General features: G+C 41.3%; 1 protein-coding gene across 38 annotated transcripts in view; it reads left to right on the forward strand.

The window, feature by feature from the left end:
- The window catches only part of MAGI1 (membrane associated guanylate kinase, WW and PDZ domain containing 1), a 526,245-nt gene that overhangs the window by 179,546 nt on the left and 322,485 nt on the right, over window positions 1–24,214 (forward strand). The window lies entirely within an intron of this gene.

The following is a 24,214-nucleotide window of genomic DNA, read 5'->3' on the forward strand; positions in this document are numbered from 1 at the left end:
CCAAAGGCAGTATGTGCGACATGCTGCAAGGCAGCACCGAAGATTGTGGTGTCATTTTTATATAGTTTGATGTATTCCTGCATTGTATTCTACTGCAAACGTGCTGTGAAAATGAAAAAACCAGACCTCAGGATGTGCAATTGGCCTGAGCTTGATAAAAACATTCAAGATCCAGGCACATGCGATATAAGATTTGGTTGAAATGCCTCATTTAATAAAGGGTCGTCCCCTCCTCCCCAAGTATGATATGGAAAATTTGTCTTAAAATGATCCCCAAGGAGAAGACATCTAGTTAATTTCTTGCAGAGATAACATGCTTCACCACTTACAAAGCTATCTAAAAACTGTCTCCAGTTTCATTGCAATGTGGCTGAGTATTGTTAGTTTAATTAATAAATATGGGAAAACTGCTGCACAAAGAGAAGGAAGATGAAATACTACAGTGATAGGAGCCTTAGACGTACTTTGGATAGATTGATAAGATCCATCTTTGTTTCAGTTTAAAGCAAAGCTCCTATCCAGGAAGCCTGGCCATCTTTGCATAATTAAAAGACAAAATCCATATTTAAAAAAATGAAAGACAGGAGACTGCACAGAGTTGAGGAGGGAGGACACATTATATGAAATATTTACAAAGGAGAGAGTCCTACATACATTCATGTACTTCTTGTTTCATGATTTCCCATCTTTGGCATCTCCATTTCTGGTGCAAACCATGAGATTCGTTACATGCCCATGGCTCCAGTATAGCTTTAAGCACCACCACAACAGTGTCTGAGGCAGGCACAACTCCTCCTGAGGTGCATAGTAGTGTCTCCCATGCTGTGCCCTTTGCAGGGTGTGCATCGGCTCCCACGCACCTAGTGTACTCTATTGGCTTGTTAATCGAGTGGTGTTCCTTGTCCCTTTCAGGTGACTAGTGCCTCCACCGTATCTAAAAACTCCTGATCCTTGCACTGAGAACCTGATCCACAGCTCATTGAAGTTAATAGGAGTTTTGCCTATGGGCTTCCATAGGCTTTGCTTCAGGCCCTTATTGCCAGGTGGCAATGGCTCTTATGACCTGTGTAGGGGCAGACACCACCTGAACTGTGCTTATTTAATATTTCACCAGTTGCTCCCATTTAATTATTTGGTTTTGCTTTGTTAGTTCTTGAAGGTCTTTCAGTGAAATGCCTTTGTGTTGTTTTGATTCTTCCTTCCTTTGTGGCATTTATGGGTTATGGTTAAGTCCTTGTTGATGTTATACAAGATTAGTAAAACATTTATTAATTTAACCATTTGATCTCCTGCTTTAGTTGTGGACTTTTGTGGCAAGTTGATAGACTTCCGCTTCCATCCCCCCGTGTCTCAAATCATTCCAAGCTCGTCAGCTTGTACAGATTTATACTGAAAACTTTTTCACAGGTAGCTCTTCAGTGGAGTTCATATACAGCAGTTGATTGATCAGCCAAAGTTGCATTCGTTCAGGCAATTATACTGAGGAACTGCCAGAAGTGGGGGGAAAGCAGATGCTATGTATTTTATGTTAATGATAGCCTGTGATTTGGACCAGCTAGGTTGGTGTGGTTGGGTGAGGCTAGGCATGGACTGTACAAGTATATCCCGTTTTATGATGGTTTCTGATAGAAATGCATAATTGTAGTCTCATTAATTGCAGGGAATTATCTGGAAAATGTTTTGCTACAAGTTCGTATCTTCAGTGAAAATGTTAATCACGTCTCCCCATTTGATATAAATATTTACATCTGAAACTGTTTTAATTAGAAATTACAAGTTGATTTAAAAAAAAAAACATTCTAAACAAGTGACACAGACGTCCCTGCATGCTCAGTAGAAAACTGATTTCACATGTGGTTTAAGCTGCTAAAATAAGATATTAATATATGCAGAATAAAATGTTGCTTATTTATGTTTTTCAGGTAAGAAATTGCATTCCGTTAAGCAAGACTGCCTAAGGGACTTGATGGGATGCTGTCTCCTTGCATTCATTTGTAAGCTGCTAAATCATGCAAAGTATTGTAGCCTCCAAAATTAGGGGCTCTGATTGTAAGTAAGGTATTTTATTCCTTCTTAATATGGTGAGGAATGTTTAGAAGACAATAGGGCTGTGTTAAATGACTTGGTGAATATGTCTCAACCTAGTTTGTGAATTTCAAATGGATTCAAACCCTTTTTCAGAAGCACTCAGAGCTGGGGTTAATTTTGCCAAATTCTTTTCCTCACCCTCGAAGATCCTCCATATGAGAACAGCAGGGTCACTCTGTGTGCGCGCGCGTGTGTGTGTGTGTAATACCTCCTTGTTTCAAGCAGTAATCCATTAAGTTGCATCCAAGATGTATCTTTGTTAATTATCATTGATGACATCACCTCATTCTAAATGCCAGGTTATGTCTCAGGCATTGCTAACAAAATCAAGAAAAGCTCCTTTATATATTTTTTTAAAAAACCCTATAGTATTAAGGTGTGACCATTGGAAGGACAGAAAACCATCTGGGTTAATGTATATGATCCCTAATTGTGCACTGGACACAATGTCCATGGAAATAAAACAATAGGAGAATAATCTTTTTGGTAAAATATAAAATTGAGAGAAGTCTAATAAATCGGAGTTGAACAGAGTAGTGGGTTGTTTTGTTAGGCATATAGACTGGGAAAATCTAAATCTTTAAAAATTAATATATCAGTAATCTGCAGTTAATAATACAGTTCCTCTGTAGGTTTGTTAAAAAGGAAAGGACATGTTCCAGAAAACAGAGAATATTTACCCCCGAAAAATTAGTCTGAAATCCTGGCCCTTTTGAAAAAAATGGCTGAACTCCCATTGACTTCAGCAAGACTAGGAAGAAGTTACATGAGACAATTGTACCTTTTTAATTTTCCTTTGGTTCTGATAATTTAACAGCATTGTTTAAAAATAAGAAAGGAAAACTAGGAGAAAAAGATGAATGGCAGCATTGTAGTAAAGCAAAGCATATGTTAGCCAGTTCAGGTTGATTGTGTTTGTGTTTGTTTCCTTTATCCCAAGAGGGCGTATTACTCTGCTTCAGCATTAAGAATTTGGCTTCCTTGTCAGTATTACACTGATGGGATGTGCATAGGTTACAGAAGCAAAAGAAGCAGTGAGCCTTCAGTTCTTCTTGTAGTGCAAATCGACCACTAGATTATAAATTTACTCTTAAGAGGCAATTAGATGCATTTTTTAAAAAATGTATTTTAGCTGCTAGCAAAAAATGTAGCTGACAGCAGGATTGTTTACAGTGGTATGCGCCTTTTGATTAAACTCCTGTTCTGGCAGATGACATGATCCAGGAAGAAATGAGAAAACAATACATTTTTTCTGTAGCATTTTTCAAATGAAGAAACACACATGCCCTGAAAATATTCTCCTGCCTTCCACTGAACAATAGCCACTGACGCACCTCAAATTTCTACATGTTCTGTGTTGCATGATTATGATGATCTAAATTCACTTGTGAGCCCTAAGCTCTCTCCATTTATGTGCTCCTGTATCTCTATCTTTATACCTGCATGATGTAAAAATAATCTACCGGAGGGAGTCTACTTTGAAACTGACATTTTCTTAATCTAAAATTAAACCTGCCTTTGTGGGTTTTTTTTTGCAAATTACACAAAACCCAAGCATCTTCAGTGTTCCCAACTCTTGCATTATTTGGTGTTTTTTCTTAAAGCCCCAGCTCTGAGTCGTGTGATTATGTGAGACACTTACCTTGCATTTAATAAAAGGTTGTCTCTAGCTCTCATATGTGCAGAAAAAATCTTGAAAATGTGACCTTTAAAGGATTCCAGAACCATAAGTCAGATTAAATGGTCCCTACATATATTTTAAATCTCCTCATTTAGGCCAATCGCATGATATTTTTTGGACACACCATTTTTTGAATGCTTATGGTTGGCAATAGGATATTTGGTTAAAAAAGAATACAAAATGTGTGTCACTTTCTAGAGTTAGCCATTGTTTTCTAAAACCAAGTTCAGAAATGCTTCTGAATGTGTGAAAAATACTGCTGCGTTCTAGTCTTCCAAGAACAGTCATTGGTGCTTTGTACAAACCACCTAATGATTTCTCTCTCTTTAAACTCAAAGCCAGCACATATTGACATGACCTGGGATCAGAAAAATATCTTTCAATTCTGAAAACTACATCTTGATAGCAGAGAAGAAAGGATGAACTTTTTAAATCACCTTCAATCGATATTTAAGTGGAGGACAAGCTTTAGTGTGACAGCTAGAATGGGTATTTCTTTTGAACATAGCATAACCCTGACTACATTCATGTGTTGAAATAGAATTGTTGGGGCAAAAGTGTTCCTAATCTGTGTAGTGATTTGAGCCTGGAGTGCAAGGTTGAAGTAGCTTAGCCCAGAGAGATGAAATCATGGCACCATTGAAATCAGTGGGAGTTTTGCCATTGACTTCAATGGGGCCAGGATTTTACCCAGAAGTGAGCATATGGGGTCCCTTGAAGATCAGTACAGGAACAAAAAGATGTGGCTTGGGAGCATGACTTTTTCCAAATAGAGGAACAGCAGGCATCCCCATCAACTGAAAAGCTTATGGAAGTCATGCAAGGTCTCAGAAAGAGGCGGGCATGGACTGTGAGAACTGTTGGCTACATTTTAGTTGTGTACAAGCAGTATTGAGGGAGGAATCTGGTGTACTATTCTGACTGCTCCTGTTCAAAAAGGGATCAGAAAGGGGCTGCAGTACTGAGGGACCTGAAGTGGAAAAAGCTGGTGGGAGGGGTGTATTAATAGAACCAGTTCCTCAAAACTTTCAAGGACAAGACAGACTGTCACCTCAGATGTGCCAGGTCCTGGAATTCACCCAGGGGTTAAAGAAGTGTTTCTCAAACTGGGGTTGGCACTCCCTACACAAGCGGCGATCCAAGTTTGAGAACCACTGGGTTAGAGGGCCAGAAGCAGGTGTAACAGAGCCAGCTTTGTACCTCCGGAGGATTGTCCTGTTGTGCAAACAGGACAGTGTGTGGGGCTGAGGATCTATACTTGTATGTTCTGGAGTTTTTTTAAGTCAGTATTGCTCTTATCTTATAGCATGAGGTGTTTGAATGTGAAATGCTGGCCCACAACTTAGCAATTGGGTGTAGCCCGCTCTTGTGTGTGGGGGGTTGAAGGTGGAAAGAAGAGAACATAGTTTTATGAAAAACTGATTCTGTCATAAGTGTTTAAATGATACTTCTGATACTGTGATTCACATTTTATAAATTTCTGTTACTAAGCATGCAAGTGATTACATGAATGTTTCTCCAACCAAACATACCTCAGCAGTCTCATTGTGTAACATCTAGGAAAAAACACCAGCCATGATCCTGGATAGCATTCAACTCTCTCTTTTCACTTTATCGCTTCTCCCTATCCATCTGTGTGGTAAGTGACTCAAAAAAGAGTAAGTGCTGCTTCCAGTTTCCTATTATTAGGAAGTCTACAGATTGCAATCGATAAGACTGAATTTCTAGGCTAAATTAAATGAAGGCAATCTACATGATTCCCGTTCATTACACAGGAGAGAAATTGAATGCTTGAAATGTGATCTGGTTCTTGTAGCGATGCCATAGAAAAGTAATAATCCTTTGTAGCAAGGCAGCTACTAGGAGTCTAAAACCAAGTCTTTTCATTATGGCTAATTTAGGAAGGGCTTGTCATTCTCTCATTATACATTCCCCTCCCCTCCCCTCCCCCCCCCCCGAAAAAAAGGTAGTTAAATTTTGGTAAAATAAGAAAATATTTTTTGCCAGAAACAAATAATCCAAAAATCTGACTTCAGTAAATTCTAGGTTACCTCTTTTCTCCCTCCTCCTGTCTGTTACTATGGTTACAGTGAGGCACAGATGCAGCAGAACTGACACCAGTATACAATAGTGATAGTAACACCTAGCACTTTTTTTATCAGTAGCTCTCATAGCACTTCACAAAGGAGGTTTGTATCAGTATCCTCATTTTATGGATGAGGAAACTGAGGCACAAAAAGTGACAAATGTCCCCAGCTGGCTGGTGACAGAGCAGGGACTAGAACCCAGTCCAGTGCTCTATCTACTGTGGGAGTATCCCTGTATCTTTTAGCCTATGGTGTTACTTATTTTCCTTTGCTTCCTGGCATGTGCGCAGACAAGATAAATGGCACAGCGATTTAGGACCTGATTCAGTAAAACACTTAAAAATCATGTGGTTAACTTGAAGCATGACTAGTCCCATTGAAGTCAGAGGGATTTAAGCCTATGTGATTTGCTCTCCAATCTTACAAACATTGATATGTGTAACTTCATGCAGATAAGGTCAATGGGGCCACTCATTTGCATATAGCAACTCTCCTGTATAAATGGTTACAGGCTTAGGGTTTAGACTGGGATAGTCAGACCTTTGGCCTGTTCTCAGTGGTGGGAGATGACAGAACAAGAAGCAGTGGTCTCAAGTTGCAGTGGGGGAGGTTTAGTTTGAATATTAAGAAACTTTTTCACTATGGGGGTGATGAAGCACTGGAGTGAGCTACTTAGGGAGATGGTGCAGTCTCCTTCCTTAGAGGGTCAGGCTTGACAAAACCCTGGCTGGCAGGGCCGGCGCTTCCATTTAGGCGGCCTAGGCAATCGCCTAGGGCGCCAGGATTATTGTGGGGCGGCATTTTGCTGGGGGGGGCGGCAGGCTACTCCGGTGGACCTGCCGCAGTCGTGCCTGTGGAGGGTCCCCTGGTCCCGTGGCTCCAGTGGAGCTGCCTCAGGCATTCCTGCGGACGGTCCGCTGCTCCCGCGGCTCTGGTGGACCTCCCGCAGGCATGGCTGCGGCAGCTCCACCGGAGCTGTGGACCAGCGGACCCTCTTCGCAGGCCAACACGCGGGGTGGCGAAATAGCCATGCGCCTAGGGTGCTAAAAACACTAGCGCCAGTCCTGCTGGCTGGGATGATTTAGTTGAGGATTGATCCCTGATAGTCTATGATTCTGTGATTGTGTCATGATCTAACTCTGGCTATGTCTACATGACAGCCTATGTTGACATAAGTGATGTCGCTCAGGGGTGTGGAGAAACCATCCCCCTGAGCAGTGCAAGTTACACCGATATAAGCACTCATATGCACAGCATTGTGTCAGCAGGAGATTGCTTCTGCCACTTGTGGAGGTGGTTTTATTATGCTGATGAGGGACCTCTCCAGTCAGCATAGAGCAGAGGTGTCCAAACTTACTGACCCTCCTAGCTGCGTACGATAACTTTCAGAAGTTTCAGTCACAAAGACACAACCTGTCCCTCGGGGCAGCACCTGCCAGGGTTCAGTGCTAAAGACCTTAGATCCCCCTTTCCACGGGGCAGAAGCCCCGAGCTTCCCCCCGCCCTGTCTGGTAGGTGGAGAATGGGGGAACGTGAGGGCTCTGCAAGCTGCACTTTAACTGTAAAGGAACTGTGTATGTTTCTTATCCCTGGTCTCTCTCACTGGTCATACTGCTTACTACCACCTCCTTTATTCTAGATTGTGCAGTGCTTGAGTATGTCTTGGATAGTTTGTGGGATGGAGGCCATGCAGCCCAGCAATGTAGACTTATCTCTGTTGGTGCTGTATATTCTAACACACCTGTAATCAATACTGCGGTAGTAAAGAGAATAACAATGAGCCTGTCGTGCTGGAGAAGCTTGTACAATTGGACACCAGTAAAATTCTTGACTGAAATGTAGGCTTCTCTTACTCTGTGTGTATTGTCTTGTGTTTAATTCTAAATTAAGGCATGCTGAAAATGGCTACCAGCCTCTTGGCTGATAACTGTGAGTCTTAGTTATTTAATAACTTAATTAACTATTCACTTACCATAAGGCCAGCAAGGCACTGTTGCTGTTTGTTTAATCAATTTCATAGGTAAGATGAAACCCCAAACATGTACAATGATTTAGATTGACATGGATGATCAGTGAAACTTACTGTCATTTCATTCCAAGTTAGTACTGAACCTGGATAAACTCGATTGCGTGGTAATTGTGATGATTTGCAAGTTGCCTTGCGATGCTTCATCTATGGCTTGATTCCCACCGTGACAGTGTCAGGTAGCAGGGATTTCTTTCCTTAGCATAATGAGGAGGAGGAGATATTCATCCTGAAAGAGGTTAAAGCCAGATTTCTCTAACTGTACCTCTGAGGAAGGGGAAATGCCTATGGAATTATCTGTTGTGTTCTAGAGGAGATGATGATTCACAATAATAGTACAAATTTTAAAGTGAAATGTATTACAATTAAGCTTCTGTTTTAAAATTTGTTCATGTTACCGTTCTGGGTTGGGCTAAAATCTAAGAATAATTTCCTGTGAACAGGCTTCTGGTTGCACTGAAAAGAAAGGTGAGGGTGTGTACTTACAAAATTAAGGCCCGGACCAGTTCTCATTTCAAGGCTCCGGTTGGCTTCAATAGCCCGTAGACCTCAGTTCATCTAAAAATATTCCAGGGTTTTGAATAGCCAATAATTGGAATAGAAATAGGTGCCTGTAGTTCAGTTATCCAAAGCACTGTTAGGTTTAATGCCAAAGTTCATTTCTGAACAGATGTATAGGCATTGTGAAATATTAACATTATTCATTCATATTTGCATACTGACAGACCCAAGTTCATTGGGACCTTCACTCTTCAAATTCAAAATACAATTTTCATGTGTAAGGAATGAAAGCATATTGGGGAATTATTTTCTTTACCAAGCAGAAACCAGGTACCCAATAAAATATATTCTTACATACCCATTTCAACTCTAATTTAATTCAACTGCACAGTTTCTAGTCAAAGAATATTGAATGAGTTTTGTTTATTGTGAAATGCACTGGGAAGCTCCTTATTCTTGAGGTGATAAAGCCTAGATCAGGTGAAAGTGGAGGTGTAAATCAGTTGGAACGCCAATGTATATTCTAACTAGTACATTATCTAACTTTTTTTTAAAAGGGTAACAATTCACAAGAAATAACTTAAGAAAGATCAGCTGTTCTTGGATTTTTTTTAAAAAAGGCTTTTTTTGCGTTGTCACGTTCTTCTGCAGAAAAATCATTGGATTTTAATTGTGTGTCTTATATAAATATCGTTTTGGGCACCATGGGCCTGATTTTTTTTACTTACAACCAGGTTTTACAATGATATAATTCTAGTAGGTCAGATCCTCACCTGGTGTAGATTTGATATAGCTCCACTGAACTCGACAGAGCGATACCAGTTTACACATTTTAAGGATTTTGCCTGTTGCTTTTGCTAGAGTTATTCCTGATGTACTCAAGTATGAATTAGGAGAGGAATGAGAGCCCATGTGTAGATGCTATAATGAAATGGGTTAGATTCGTCTCAATTACAACCAGTCAACTCCTCTGACTTCAGTTTGGTCCATGTTTTTAGGCTTCATTATATGTTGAATAAAGAATACAAACACCGATCATAATGCAGTGGTAAATAATGAATACCTTCGATTCCATTAATCTCAAGGGTGTACAAATATGGGCTTTATTTTGTTGAAATATGACAGATGGCACTATACAACTTCCTCTCGAGAAGCAATACATATTGCATTTTCACGCTGCTCTTCTTCCACAACCCCTTGCAAAAACACTAATGTCAGTAGCAACTTCAGATCTGGAGCTACTAAAAAGCTGTACACAGAAAATGTAGAGCAAAACTCTTGGCTGCTGGTCTTCTCTGTGGCTGCTTAGCTTAATTCTTATCAGCTGCAAAAGGCACTTGCTTATTTGTAAGGAATGCACTGACTTGTGTGTTTAAGATGTATTATTCTTCACAGTAAACTCAAGGACTCTCTTGAATGGGGTGTATGTCCTCACAGTTCTTGAAGTTTCAGGAGACCGTCTGCTGTCGATGTTTGTACTACTGGATGGAAGATCACATCCTACGCTGATCTCTCTTGTTTCTACATTAGTCCTTGGCAGGGTTTCCATTAAGTAGTCCAACCTGTCTTGTAATTCTTTATTCTCGCATTCTAGGAAAGAGATTTTTTCTAGAATCTGCATTATAAACAACTCCTTTTGCATCATCTTTTTCTTTAGTATTTTGATCTTTTAAACCATTTGTTTGACTTTCTTCTGTTGACGATGGACCATGTCATCCAGATGTTTGATTCGTTCTCTAAGACCAGCTGCAACCTCTTCCAGATGCTATGACCTCTGTCTGTCTGAATGGGTTTGAGATTTTGCTCCAGATATTTGTATTTCATGTTGATTCAGTTGTTTTTGCAGCTGGTGATGCTCCTCTTCCATGCGCTGAATTTAGGATTAGAATGTGGAATTCCTAGTCTTTACTTTAGAATCATTTTGGATTAAAGAAAATTTCCTATATACCATTATGTTGTATCTTCACTGGGTTTTTAAAATGTAATTGTATTGTGATTCAGAGGCTAGAATTATGTTGCATATGTAAACATATGCAATGTATGAAAGGTGTGGTTTTGTATGTATATCTCTTTCCTTATTTGCAGTATATGTATATACCTACACCAGACAGATTGTAATATAAAGTAATCATTTCTCTGATGAAATGAAATACTCATCTAATATGTCAGTCCTCTGAGAGATTGATAAATTGCTCTTATTGAGTGAGTGAAGCACTACCTGTGGGTCATAACAACACCCTACTCAAACCAGTGGGAACATTTGAGTACAGGATGCATGTCTTTATTCTATTTTAAGGTTGGAGATTGCTCTTGGAAATGCATTCAGAGCCTATTAAAGACCTTTCATGGACTTCAGAGGGCTTTGAATTGGGGCCCAAAAGTTTCCTTTCAATCAGGGGTTGTTCAGCTAACACTGCCTAGGCTGACAGTGCATGCACGCATATGCACAGTGAAGCATGTTCAGAACAAGTCTCAAAAACCAAGCCAGAAGAAAATGACACTTCTAATCCAGGAAACCAGATGCTGTAAAGTAGTGGTTCTCAACCTTTCCAGACTACTGTACCCCTTTCAGGAGTCTGATTTGTCTTGTGTTTCACCTCATTTAAAAATGACTTGCTTACATAATCAGACATAAAAATACAAAACACTGTTACTGAAAAATTGGTGACTTTCTCATTTTTACTAGATAATTATAAAATAAATCCATTGGAATATACATCTTGTACTTGTGTTTCAGTGTCTAGTATATAAAGAAGTCGTGTGAAATTTTAGTTTTGTTCTGACTTCGCTAGTGCTTTGTATGTAGCCTGTTGGAAAACTAGGCAAATATCTTGCTGAGTCAATGTACCCATTGGAAGATCTGTGTATCCCCAGGGGTACACGTATCCCTGGTTGAGAACCACTGCTGTAAAGGTTGCAGAGATAAACTAATGCTGGTGATTAAGAAGAGAGAAACCCACCTGCTCTCCTAAACGTAAAGCTCCATGTGCAGGTTGTTTCTCTCATCTTCTACCCTAAGATGTGGAAGAGCTGGATTCAATTCTTTGTTCACTAGGACTTCCTACATGACCTTGAACAAGTCACTTAGTCTCAATGGGCCTCAGTTCCCCATCTGTAAAATAGGGATAATAGCTCTGCCCTAACTCACAGGTTAAGGAGGAGAAATATAATTAAAAGATTGTGGAGTGCTTCAGGATCTACTGATGAAAAGTGCAGAAACAGGCATCATCGTTATTATGATTATTAACCATATTACTAATGCCCATCTCATTTCCACCTCCATGTCTCCTCACCCAGCCCCCTGTTTCCACCCCCCAGGCACTTCATTTCTGTTGCAATCTCCTTACCCAGCAAGTCCTGGTCTTTCCACTGGCCTCCTCAATGAATCCCAGTCTTCCCCTCATGCCAGCTGCCAGTCCTGTTCTACCCTTATATGCTCCTTGTGCCAATCTTCTTGTTGACTGGTTCCAAATCACCCTCTCCCTGGCCCTCAGCCCCTTCCCCATTCCCGCTTCCTCCACTGGCTCCGAATCTGAGTCAGCCCCACTTCCCCCACCCATACCCTGTCACCACTGCTGAAGCTGGGTCCTAACCCCTCTGCATTTCTGGCATGCTGTTTCCTCCTTCCCCTCCACATGGCCTGGGCACCAGCTGGAAGAGAATGGAGAGTTTCTGGGGTCTTAGTTCCAGTGCCGGGTGATGCAGCTGCTCCCGGCTTCTATAGGCTGCAATTGCAGGGAAAGTCCACTGCAGCCTCGGACTGGAGTATGCTCAGATGTGTAGTGGGGATTTCTCAGTGCTGTCCAGCTGGCTTGTGGCAGCTATTGGAGGATGGAGCATGCTCAGTGCAGACAGAAAATTCTGAGAATTTAGCAGCAAAACTTTTAACAACTCTTAACAGGTCTCTCTAGTGAGCATGTGCAAACTGAGATTTTGGCAATGGCTTATAAACTACCCCCCCTCCTGCCACCAAATTTAAAGCCCTGTCTCCAAAACATCGAGATAGTAGAGCTTCTCAATTAGATGAGAATTGTATTTAAAATGGACAAAGTGCATTTTTCCCAAATCTCATTCTCTGTTTTTTCCCTCCCCTAGATTGACATCTTGAGATGTTTTCTTCCTGGTGATGTTCCTAGGCTGTTCTAATGCACTGTCTGTCTAATCTACCTATTTCATGTTAACTAATCTAAAACATAGAAAATACAATGTGATGGTGCCCTATTATCAAGGACATAACTTCCAGTCTAGAATTTTTCGGTCCCAGTGGTAGTTCCTTAACCATTTTTTTTTTTGAGACCACACAAGTTATTCCTAAATAATGATTCATGTTTAATGCATTATTTGCACTGCATTTCTCCACTGGGGCTGGAATGAATGTAGCCTGTTGAAAGGTCATTTTATCCAAATGAAATAAAAAGCTTTTCTCTTGATGCCTTTGCTTTCTTAATTACTACCTGCTAAAAAGGTGAAGCTCAGCTGTTTGCTAACACCTACCTTTTCTGAAAGCAATTAGGAGTTTAGCTATAAACCAGCTTTGAAGAAAAAGTCCCAGACTAGCAGATATACTGAGGGTTGAAGGCAGCCAAGTTTTTCATTAATCTTTGGCAACTCTTCACTAAGAACAGAATGTTTTTAACAGCACCTTTCTGTCATCAGGGTTCTCTAAAGAACTTTCTAGAAAGCCATGAGTTAGCCAGCATTTGGTGGCATGGTTATGGGCAAAATTTAACAGCTGTCTCATCAGAGCAATTGTTCACACTCAGCCTTGGAGGTTAGAAGTTTGTGTGTAGTGAAGAGGGACTATTGGCTAGGACACCAGGGTTCTCTCTTCTTCTTTTCAAAACATACAGTTGGACCTTGAATTTTTTCACTAGAGCAGCAAGATGGGACCACTGTCTAGGCCAGCGGTAGGCAAACCTTTTGGCCGAGGGTCATATCTGGATATGGAAATTGTATGTCAGACCATGAATGCTCACGAAATTGGGAGTTCCGGGGGGGAGGGTGGGCGTATGTCTGGGGATGAAGGGTTGGAGGTACGGAGGGTGCCTGGGCTGGGACCGAGGGGTTTGGAGGGCAGGAGGGGATCAGGGCTGGGGCAGGGGACTGAGGCTCAAAAGGGACTCGAGGGTGCAGGCTCCGGGTGGCCCTCTACCTCAAGGAGCTCCCGAAAGCAGCGGTATGTTCCCCCTCCAGCTCCTACCCGGAGACATGGCCAGGTGGCTCTGTGCCATGCCCTCTCTGCAGCTCTCATTGGCCATAGTTACCGGCCAATAGGAGCTGCAGGGGTACTGCTTGGAGGGGGGCAGTGTGTGGAGCCCCTTGGCTGCCCCTGCACATAAGAGGCTGAGGGGGAACAAGCTGCTGCTTCTGGGAGCTACGCAGAGCCATGGCGCACACGGCGTGGTACAAACACCGCACCCCAGCGGGAGCTTGAGGGCTGGATTAAAACATCTGAAGGGCTGGATGTGGTGCCCGGAATATAGTTTGCCCACCCCAGATATAGGTAATATATCTGAATAAAAGGGGAGAGCTTTGTTATCCTAAAAGTTTTCTGCATCTCTGTAGCACCTTCCACGTAATGATTTCTGAGCACTTCACAGAAGTTTTAGCTAATCCTATCAGCGCTCTTGCAAGCAGGAGAGTATTACCCGGATTTCACAGAAGGGGAACCTGAAACTGCATGTGCCCCTGGGTAAATCCCTTCACCTCTGTTCAGGTCTTGGTATAGAATGCAAGACAGTAATAGAATCTAGATGTGACTCCCATGCGGTGTTTGAGTCAGAAGGCCATCTTGTGGTTACAGTGATTGTTTTGAACCTGCATGCATGTCCCCACTTAATTTACTGCCCGCTCGCTTCCCTCCCCCAATAAACAGTCACATTGCAACAGCCTCCATCAGGCCAAAAAGCGCTAAATTTATTCTGTGATGCAAGGTGCCTTCTTCCTTCTGAGAGGCCGAGTGCACCTGGATTTTGAAGGGCTGAAGCATAAGTTGATGTCTTGGATGGTGGTATACACTACGGCATCTCAATTTCATGTTTCAGCAGTTCACTGTTGTGTGGTCAGTGGGACCTCTTGCTTCAGTTCATCCAGGAAGTCAGTACTGAGATTTTGACGCTTCGTTTTCCAAGTTTTCCAAGTTGCTGTAGTGATCGCAAACCTTGCCGCCTTATAGGTCTCCTCCTGCTGGTTGTATCCAGCTCTCCCTTTTTAAGAGCCTGACTTCCACTGGGCTCAAAGTGAATTGTCCTTTATTTCCATAGCAAATAGGTGGGGCCCTTAAACTGTACTTACCAGGTACATCCGGCATGACTGGAAGTGAATTTTGCCTACTGTATCTTTAACATCATAGATTTGTAGGACTGGGACAGACCTCGAGGGGTCTTCTAGTCCTATCCTCTGCAGTCTAGGCAGAAGTAAGTATTTATCTTGGCAGGGGGAAAGCCAAGGGTTTCAATCCCAGGTCGGTGGTCTGTAACCTGAGCCCTGCCACCTGGGTCTGAGGCTGAAGCCTGTATCCTGCTGCCCAGGTCTGAAGGGGCTTGGGTTTCGGTGCCAGGCAGTGGCACTTGGGCATTAGCCGTGGGCCCCAGGAGGTCAAATTCCAGCTCTGGCATCATTAGAATGTGGCCTTGACCCACTTTGGAGACCCGACCTGCAGTTAGTGAACCGCTGATGCAGGCCATCCCTGTAGTCCTCAGACAGCACTGTAAAGGTTATTGCAAGCGGGAGCTGCGATAGGTGGCTCATGCCCTATGTAATACTTGGATGTTTGATTCTGCATGCAAGCCAAAGCAAGAACCTCATTAGTGAGGCCTTGGCTACACTGGCCCTTTACAGTGCTGCAACTTTCTCGCTTACGGGTGTGAAAAAAACACCCCCATGAGTGCTGCAAGATACAGCGCTGTAAAGCGCCAGTGTAACCAGCGCTGCAAGCTAATCCCCACAGGGAGGTAGAGTACGTGGAGCTCTGGGAGAGCTCTCTCCCAGCGCTGGCGCTGCGACCACACTCACGCTTCAAAGCGCTTCCGTGGCAGCGCTCCGAAGTTTCGAATGTAGCCAAGCCCAAGAGGGACTCAGGATTTAGGGAGAAATTACTCTGGAAGCTTCAGTGCAGTGGTGGTGGTTGTTGCTAAGGAAACCACCTCTCCTGGCTATCTGTTCAGGACACACATTGATTTACAGTGCATTATGTGTGTAATTAACACCTCATCCATAGCTTTTTCATTTTAAAATGAGTTTGGTGTTGTGAGTAGGGGGGAGGTGTTTTGGCCTGGCGGGTGTATTGTATATAGGTAGCTGCCTAAAACAATAATTTGTGTGACAGTGTCAGCCCAAATCTCTCTCCTGGAGATTCAACAGCCTCAGAGCGAGAGAATGCTCACAAGGCTAGGAGCTGGCAAGATTGGTAGCAGGAATTCCAGAATTCTAACCCCAGCTGTATCACTGGCTTGTTGTGTGGCTTTGGGCAAGGTGTTCAGACCGTGTTTCACATCCTCAGCTCAGGATCTGATCCTGTGTGTCTATTTTCCCCATCTGTATATTGGGTATAAGTTTTCCTTCCACGTGGGATATTGAGAATTGATTGATTTTAATGTCTGTGAAAGGCATTGAGCATGTAAAATGCTATTTAAGTGCTAAGTACTATCATAATTCTATATAGATTGTGAGTGGCTTCTCAGCCTCATGGCTAAGATCATATATAGATTTCCATTTGTCCCCTCTCTAAACTTTTATAAACATAAATGTTGTTCCTGGGTTTTAGATTCCCATGCTACCTTTGTTAACTTAGTCCTATTATGGAGATAGCATAAACCTCTTTACCTTTAATTGGTTTATATATTGCAGACAGGGGGCACACTTAAAGTTCATTCTGCCTTTAGAGAGAGGAACAGTTCCAGAAATATCCCTGGGGAATACTACTGGAACCATTAAGATCTACAGAACTGGAAAAAACTCTAATTCACATGTGCAATATTTTCAGAGACTGTATCATTTGTGGAAGTTCGTTTTGATATCTCTAAAGATGGTGGCTCATAAATATATTTTAGTAGGGATATTATTGTACTGAATTTGTTAGCTAGGAGATGTTAAAGAAATTGCATAAAAACCTGAATACTTTTTAGTTACAACTTTTTTCAAGTTACAAAAATACTACAGTATTAGAGGGATGTTTTAAATGCTTAGTTTGCTAACTTCAAAGTGCTGCTTGCAGGTTTGTGAAATACTCTAATATAATCAGAACTGATTTTTTTTAAATCTCTTGTTTGGAGGACCAGTCATTATGGTGTGATGAAAAGGATGCATTTTTTTGCTCTTACAGAAAGACAGGCTGTTTAGTATAGACAGGTTTGCTTATGTTTATGGGGTTTTTTATGGGTTAATTTGCAATTTTTGCTTTTATTTTTAACCCTGGTTTTCTCAGTCACATAGTGCTGTGACTATTAGCTGCATTCTGTGGAATGTCAGGGAATTTGTGACCTAATCATATCGGCTTCTGCCCCAGTGCTAAGTTTTCTAAGTCTTGCTGATCTTTCAAAAGCAATTTCATCTAAATCAAAGTGCCAAAAATGACTCAGCCGAGCCTACAGCAGTGAGGACCTGAGCTGTGATCACAGCTATCCCACTGTTTATTTATTACATCCCTTCGAAAAACAGCAACAACAAATTCTTCATCATATCCACTCCAATGACTTGGTATTGGCCTTTGCTCTTAGACACAGCAATTGAGCAGATGCCAAATATGTGGCCCTTTTTATGGCCATGAGGGAAGCCAGAGGTGATGGAGGAGCCCTTTGTGTACTAATCAAAAGGACTGTCAGATAACCAGAGCAGATGGGACAAGTAAATGTCTGCACTATGGGTGGAGAGACAGTGGGTTCTTTCTTCTCTCATGTGCGCATGTGATTGTCGTGATCTTCTTTTCCCAACACGATGATTTTATATACTTTTGTACCACCGTCTCTTTGGATGTCCGCGACTTCTCTCGCTATGCACTCTTCCTTTTGAGAATGATTGATTGATTTTAAGCCATGTGTGGGGTCTTTCTAACAACACGGCCAAACCGTCATCGTTGAGGCCTTTTGAGTACTGTATTGATGCACTGCAATTTCAGTCTTCTACAGATGTTGTCATTTCTTGCTCTGCCTCGCCTTGCCATGCCCAGGCTATGGCGAAGGAACCTCATTTCAAATGTTTGCTGCTTTTGCCCCAGGTGCTTTTTTAGTACCTATGATTTGCAACTCTACAATGAACATTCTGTATAATCTGGTTCTCATAGATTTGAAGGCCGTGTTTCCCAAACTTTTTCCATTGCTCCCCTCCTCCCCCTGCATAATAAGAACCCGTCTGCTCTTCCTCCCCCTCTCCCTCCCAGAGCCGTTGGGCATTGTAGGTAGGGCCGGGCTGAGTGCAGAGCGGGGCTGGGTGGCGCTTCCTCCCTGCTGGCCCATGGGACTGGCCTGGGCCGTGTGATGTCCCCCCGAACTTTGCTCCATGCCTCCCAATTGTGGTGCTCCCCACAGTTGGGGGACCACTTTTCTGAGGCTAGAAAGGACCATTGTGATAAACTAGTCTGACTTCCTGGATTACACAGACCATAGGACTTCCCCAAAATAATTCCTAGAGCATATTTTCTAGATAAACATCCAATTTTGATTTAAAAATTGTCAGTGATGGAGAATCCACCACAACCCTTGGTAAAGTGTTCCAGTGGTTAATTACTCTCACTCTTAAAACATGTACACTCTATTTCCTGTCTGAATTTGTCTAGCTTCAACTTCCAACTGTTGGATTGCATTAGACCTTTCGCTGCTAGTTTGAAGAGCCCATTATTCAATATTTGTTCCCCCTGTAGCTAATTACAGACTTATTAAGCTTCTCTTTGTTAAGCTGAATAGATCGAGCTCCTTGAGTCTATCATGATTAGGCATATTTTCAAACCCTTTTATCATTCCTGTGGCTCTTCTGTGAACCCTCTCCAGTTCCTTAACATCTTTCTTGAATATCGTGCCGCTGTCATATCCTCTGATTTAAGGATCCAAACGTTTTTATTCAGGCATGTGAATGTTCTTCTGGCTACAGCTGTCTGCTTGTTGGTGTCATCTTCATAGCGGTTCTCGTGTTATGATGGAACCCAATTAGTAGAAGCTGACTTCAGTGTCTACTCTGTTAATGACTAGTTTAGCCTGTTTGATATATTTACAGATATATGGGAGGGAGGTTTTCATTTTAATGCAAGAGGAGGGGGCCGGGAAATAAAGCACTGCTGTTTAGCGAAGGATGAAATTCATCTGTGGTACAGAACGCAAGGGGAAGGCCCTCCGTGGCTCTTAAGCTGCTTGGGTGTTGGATGGGATGGGGGTTCAGGAAACATAGTGGTACGGCTATGCAGGTTCCTCATCCACTGCCTACCATTAGAGAACCTCCTCGTGTCAGTTGGTGTGAAGGACGCCTTTGGGAGGCGCTGCGGGCACTGCGTTTACTTTTGAAAATGGCCTCAAAACCCCACAGGTGCCGCAGCACAGATGAGGTTGCTTTTCCACTCTGTAGCTGCCTTGCTCAGGTGGGTATAGAAGTGTGTGGAGAGAATAAATTTCAGTTCCCCAAACCCTCTGTATTTCACTCACGGGAAATAATGATTATTTGGCCTCTCTGGGCATGGTTGGCATTTCATCCTAAGCTTCTAAACTACTGTAAGTAAATGTTCATGGAGGATAGGCCCATCAGTGGCTATTAGCCAAGATGGTCAGGGATGCAACCCCATGCTCTGGGTGTTCCTAAGCCTCTGACTTGCCAGAAGTCACATGGACACATTTTGATAAGTGCCCTATTCTGTTCTTCCCCTTTGAAGCATCTGGCACTAGCCACTGTTGGAAGATGGGACTGGGCTAGATGGACCATTGGGCTGACTCAATATGGCCATGCTTATGCATAGTCCTAGCTGGTGAGAGCTTTATTTCTCTCCTACCAGGTCTATAGCGGTATAACTCCCGATTTACACCAGTACAAGTGAGAGAAGAATGAGGCACTGAAAATTTGCAGTTCACAAAAGGAAAGAGCCCATACAACGTCCTATGTAACCAATAGCAACGTTCGGTGTTATGAATGTTGATTCAATTAATGAATACTCTAGTTCAGTCAGAAATTAATATAGTCCTATGGCCAGTATCATACAGAGGTTATGGCAGATGATCACAGTGGACTCTGCTGGCCGTATAATTCATATATCTTTATGAAGACCCATCGTTCTGTATATATACAAACTAGGGCTGTCAATTAATCAAAGTTATCTCAAACGATTAACGCAAAACAAGTTAACTAGATTTTTAAAAAGTCACGATTAATCGCAGTTTTAATGGCACTGTTAAAACAATAATAGAATACCAATTTAAATTTATTATGAATATTTTTGGATGTTTTTCTACATTTTAAAATATATATATTTTAGGGTTGCAGTTAACTCGTGGTTAACTCAAAAAATTAATCACAATTAAAATAATAGCAATTAATTGCAGTTTTAATTGCACAATTAAACAATAGAATAGCAATTGAAATTTATTAAATATTTTGGATGTTTTTTAACATTTTCAAATATATTGATTTAAATTACAACACAGAATATAAAGTGTACACCTTTAATTACTTCTGATTACAATATTTGCAAAATGACAAAAGAACTAGTATTTTTCAGTTCACCTCATACTAGTACTGTAGTGCGATCTCTTTATCGTAAAAGTGCAACTTGGAAATGTAGATTTTTTTTATTGTTTTTACATAACTACATTCCATAACAAAACAATGTAAAACTTTAGAGCCTATAAGTCAACTCAGTTCTTGTTCAGCCAGTCGCTCAGAGAAGCAAGTTTGTTTACATTTACAGGAGATAATGCAGCATGCTTCTTATTTACAATGTCACCAGAAAGTGAGAACAGGCATTTGCATGGCACTTCTTTAGCCGGCACTGGAAGGTATTTATGTGCCAGATATGCTAAATATTTATATGCTTCTTCATGCTTTGACCACAATTCCAGAGAACATGCTTCCATGCTGATGATGCTTATTTAAAAAAAAAAAAGCATTTTATTAAATTTGTGACTGAACTCCTTGAAGGAGGATTGTACGTCTCCTGCTCCATGGTTTTACCTGCTTTCTGCCATATATTTTGTGTTATGGTAGTCTCAGATGATGACCCAGCATATGTTGTTTGGTTTAAGAGACTTTCACTGCAGATTTGACAAAACACAAAGAAGTTTCCAATATCAGATTTCTAAAGATAGCCACAGCACTTGACCCAAGTTTTAAGAATCTGAAGTGCCTTCCAAAATCTGAGAGGAATGAGACATAGAGCTTATTTTCAGAAGTCTTAAAAGAGCAATACATGGATGTGTAAACTACAGAACTCAACCACCAAAAAAGAAAATCAACTTTCTGCTGGTAGTATCTGTCTCAGATGATGAAAATCAACATGTTTCGGTCCGCTCTGCTTTGGATGGTTATTGAGCAGAATCCGCATGGATGCATGTTCTCTGTAATGGTGGTTGTGAAGCATGAAGGGACATATGAATCTTTAGTGCATCTGGCACGTAAACATCTTGCGATGCTGGCTACAACCATGCCATGCAAACGCCTGTTCCACTTTCAGGTGACATTGTAAATAAGAAGCGGGCAGCATTATCTCCTGCAAATGTAAACAAACTTGTCTGTCTGAGCGATTGGCTGAACAAGAAGTAGGACTAAGTGGACTTGTAGGCTCTAAAGCTTTACATTGTTTCATTTTTAATGCAGTATTTTTGTGCATAATTCTACATTTGTAAGTTCAAATTTCATGATAAAGAAATTGCACTACAGTGCTTGTATTAGGTGAATTGAAAAATACTTTTTCTTTTTTACAATGTAAATATTTAATCAAAAAATAAAGTGAGCACTGTACACTTCATATTCTGTGTTGTAATTGAATTCAATACATTTGAAAATGAAGAAAATATCCAAAAATATTTAAATAAAATGTATTCTATTATTGTTTAACAGTGTGATTAATTACACAATTAATCATTATTTTTTAAATCATGCAATTAATCATGATTAATTTTTTAATCTCTTGACAGTGATTCATTTATTTCAATTCCAACACAAATATAAAGTATTCAGTGCTCACTTGATATTTTTATTACAAATATTTGCATTGTAAAAAAAAAAAAAAAGTATTTCCAGTATTTTCCAGACTACAGATTAGCATATTGTATGAAGGTTATGATTCTGAGGTGTATTTCCACTGAGAGTGGCAGAAATATTTGTAGCAACAACAAAATAATTCTTTTACTATCAGGTACTTACACAACGAGCCAACATTAGGATAGAAAGATATACTTACAAACACATTTGTATTGTATGGATTCTTGATAGAAATGATACAACACAGATGAACAGTTGGTTCAGATACTAGATTGTGGCTTAGACCACACATCTGTGCAAGAGAGTAAGAGCCCTCACCCCATGTGCACACTTATGTGGGCTACCTAAATCTTGGGTTCCGGTCTATTGGAGTAAGTTGGGCTTCTCACCTGTGCTTACTACTACTCTGCAGCAAATGGCTGGAGTCTTGAGCCAAAGCAGCGGAGTCAGTGCACAGGGCTAGTATAGGCTTGCAGCAAATCATCATCTCCCAGGAGCAAAAGGGGACCGGGGGAGGGAAGTGGAGAATGTAGGGATGTTTCTGAGTCAAAACTCTTCTTGGTGCTACATGTGGGGTAGTGAGGCTAACGTACTACCCGTAACAGCCTAGCCTTTGGCAAATTAATTATTGCTGCCTGCCACTTCTATTTTGTTGTAGTTTTGTATGCTTAAGCAAGTGTTCATTATCTTAATTGTGTACAAAGGAATTCAGAAAGGTAGGTCTCAATTTTCCCTTTCCAAGCTACTTTCATGCAAATGAAAGTGTTATTTGTAATAGGCAGATGGAGGTTGGAGTGGGGGAAGAAGTTTCGCTCACCATCTCTTTCTGGATCCTAATTTAATAATGCCGTCTTCCACCTCACCACTGTAAGCAGTGTCAAGCCGTGCTCTGAATCTTGCTGTAAAGACGCTGCTGTTGCTCCTGGGTTCAGTCAGAGCAGCAGAGCGGACATCGTCCTAGATGCTGAGCATGCTCCCCATCATGAGGAGGTAGACTCCAAAAGTTATCATGAACTGAGCTGTGGGTTTCAACAAGAATGGCAGCATTATGGTTGTTTAATTTCCTAAATGAGTAAAGCTAAACTGGAATTACATATAAAGCCTAAACTTGATGTCTTGCTTTGTTTCTTAAAATGCCCCAAATCCTGGGATAAAACCTAGTCTTTTGCCGCAATGAATTTCCATAAATATTTCATTGATGTAATTACCTACTACTTGAAAGTGTTCTCCTGGACGGCTTGTGCCTGACGAAAATGCTAAATCAGATTCATTTCTGAAGTGTCAGTTTAAAGTGTAAGAGTGTGTGTGTGGCATTTGTAAAACCCATGCAGAGGAAAAGAAATAAAAAATATGAGTCATGTAGGAAACAAACATCTGATCTGTTTTCAGCACGCTAAGATGAAGTAGAAAAATGCCAGACCGAAATTGCAGAAATCTCAGCTGTTTGCTAGATTAAAATTGTATTTCAGATTGTGAACTGCTGGGACAAGTAGTAGTAATAAGGAACAAATCAAGTCTGCATACTTTTTTTTTAGACGCTTGTGCTAGAGAGCTGCTACGTAATACTGCAGTGGGTCTGAAAAATGTTTCTTAAACCACTACAAAACTACCATTCTCTTTCAGGATTTAGGGATGTTTGTGTGTCTGCGTGTGCTCTCATGTTAAGTACTTTAAATTTCCTCAACTGTTGGTAAGTGATATGCCCATGTCAAAAAGTTAACATTATTCTAATGATCTTGCCAGTGTGTCTCAGAGAACACCATCTATTTCAAGAGGTGTGTACGAAACAACATTGTCTTGGCCACTTGCCCTCTCTCTCCTTCACTTTTATAAGTCTTTCCCCCTTTTATACTCTATCCCTTTTGGTTCTTGCATCCACAGTGTAAAGGGCAGGGAGGGGAAAGATGATTTCATAGAGTATCAGTATTGAAAGGGACCTCAGGAGGTCATCTAGTCCAACCTCTGCTCAAAGTAGGACCAATCCCCAGACAGAGTTTTGCACCAGATCCCTAAATGACTCTCTCAAGGATTGAGCTCACAACCCTGGGTTTAGCAGGCCAATGCTCAAACCCCTGAGCTGTCCCCACCGTGGAGGTGTGCATAAAGTGGAATCTGGCATTTGTGATCACTGGCTGGTAAGTGGGTATCGTGTATCAAAAAAGCAAGCTCTATGAAATCCTAAAATCCTCTTGTATACTTCATACCTCACAGAAGAAAGCAGTAAATTATTGGCATGACCAGGGATGAAAATCCATCAGCAAATTCCCTCTATTATTATCAGTGTGCTTTTCCCCCAGATACCCATCTCTGTTCTCTGGAAACGACTAAAGTCTTTTCAGACTGTGAAACAATGTATTCCACATGAGTATATTGCTTATTACACTTGCATGCAAACATGAGATGTCTTCTGTGTTGTAAAGGTAGCAAAGACAGGCTGCATGTGTTAACCTTGAATTCCACAAATGTGATCTCAGTGGTAAAGCGAGAATGCTGCCAAATGAAGACAGAATAATTTGAACATGATGATAATATATATATTTGAAACTAAATTTAGCCAGCGGTAATGATCATTTAATTTGCTTGCATTAAGCATTGTCATTTTGTACTTTGAGACTCTTTAACCAAAGTACCCAGTGGGTGGCAGTGTACTAGCTTTGG

Source organism: Chelonoidis abingdonii, chromosome 17 (assembly GCF_003597395.2).
Source record: "Chelonoidis abingdonii isolate Lonesome George chromosome 17, CheloAbing_2.0, whole genome shotgun sequence".
NCBI classification, from domain to species: Eukaryota; Metazoa; Chordata; order Testudines; family Testudinidae; genus Chelonoidis; species Chelonoidis abingdonii.